Here is a 2,057-nt window from a genome sequence, read left to right as displayed (position 1 = left end):
ATAAACAATACTTTTTATTCCTTAAAGAAAGGTAAATATAGTGTCAGAAATAAACTGTGTTTATTTGCAACTTAACGGTGTACAGTGTTTCCCGAAAAGTTCGTCTTTGTTCTTCTTCACCTCGCGTTTTGAAGGCACTGCTAAGCAATGGAGAAGCCATGTAGACCTTCCTTGTTTTCTTCTCAACTGGCTGAAATAAGATAGCGACTGGTCTGCTGCGTCCTGCTGTCATCAGACTTTGCTCTCCTTTGTCCTCAACGTGCGACGTGTTCCGGCAGGTTCATGTACCTGCGCCTGCCGAGCAACGGGATGCCAGGCAATGTGTATTCACATCCGCCGGGACGCCTCTGCAGCCGTCACCCGAGACTTCCTGTTTTTTATGGCGCTGGCACGTTCCCTCTGCCTGCCATGCATAGTGCAAGGAAGCCTGCAACCGGGCCTGCATGGGCTTTTCCTTACCGCGTCTGGTCCATAGCGGAAGGCTTCAGACTGCTCGCGGTGTCTTCGATCTAGTTAGAGCTTGTAAATTTTGTCTTTGCTCTTTGAGAATTTAAAGTAACTGCACCTACCTATCTTCTGCTGTTCCTCCGCAGTGCCATATAGACAGTGCCCTTCACTTTCCGCTAAAAAAGGCCTATGCCCTATGCTTCCACCCCGATCGTGTTTCTCAAATATTTGTTAAACTAGATATTTACACGAAAATACACCCTAAATATGATTTAGTTCACCAGTATAAAATGCTGACGGCATCACACGGAAACTGACCAATGTCTTGTACTCAATCAAATTTATTTTTTCACATCTTGGTTGCTGATCTTCAACCTCTCTTACGTTGGTTAATATAGAGATAAATTAAGAAATTGCGTCTTAGAAACTACACAGGTGAACGTCATGGCGGCATCATTGTTTCAAGCGGACCCATGTTACTGGTATTGGTCCTGCTCCAGGCAGTGCGCGTTTAGAATGGGCGCTATGTTGGTGAGGGAATTTTCTCGCAGTAAGTCACGCAAGCCTAGCAGTGATGATTAAGTCTGCCGTATGATGACGTTAATGTAGGCGATGAAATGCGTTACAAGCAAATAAAGGGATGTGTCATTTTGTGCATATTTCTGTGCTGCCAACTGCCAGCAAGAAAATGATGAGCCAAAAAATGAGCGGTTTTATTGCCCACAAAAAGAAAAACAGCATTGTGAGTTTTTCTTGAAAAGTCCGATTTCTACCCAATTCTGAAGTAAAAAATTGTGCGAAATATTTACTCCCTAATTACGCAAAAAATGAAAACTGAGGGCCTTACTAATGATACTTTAATAATGAGTGTTTTTTGAAATGAAGAACCTAAAAGGTAATACCTTCGTGATTATACCTTTGTGATAATACCTTTGTGATTTTTGCCTTTGTGATTTGAAAATGTCCGAGACTGGTAGAAAACTGCTGAAACACACGGGATTTAGCTTTTTTTTCTTTCTTTGCAACGTCAGGCTGGCTAATTGATTGAGAGTGCTGCCGGTCAAGTACCACAGTGGTTTGGTGATGGTGTTCATCACGTGTATCTGATTATATAGTTTTGCTTAGCTTTTTTGGTAGCACCTTCAATTGATGTGGCAGGAGTTTTAATGCCCATGTGGTCGTGTTTAGTGCTGTACTTCGATGGGGAAATGCTCTCCTTGCAGAAAGAAAGGGAAGGGCGCGAAAAGCATATCTCATCGCATTTAAGTGCCAAAGCTGCAGACTAGCCCGCCAGACCAACTCAACAGCCTCTAACGGTCCAGTAACGACACCAATTGAAATCAAGATTCAACGAAGGAAATTCATATGGCCTGAGCCACAGGTACAGGACCATTAATTATTCAGGTGGCGAATTATCCCACTTCACGATTGCGTCCTGTCTGATGAGAGGTATTATTGAGGCCCCGCGCTCCATCAACTTAAAAGGTCTTTCGCTGACCACTTCCAAGAAAAGCATGAAACGTTATGGAAATTAGAGGCAGTGTTATAGACTCTCTGATGGGGTCTTTGTTTGGCAGGTTTTTCTCAACGGGAAGTTGCAATAAAAAAAT

This window comes from Amblyomma mixtum, chromosome 3, assembly GCF_055824585.1.
Source record: "Amblyomma mixtum isolate Tamu chromosome 3, ASM5582458v1, whole genome shotgun sequence".
In the NCBI taxonomy this organism is placed as follows: Eukaryota; Metazoa; Arthropoda; class Arachnida; order Ixodida; family Ixodidae; genus Amblyomma; species Amblyomma mixtum.
This window is presented reverse-complemented; position numbering follows the sequence as displayed.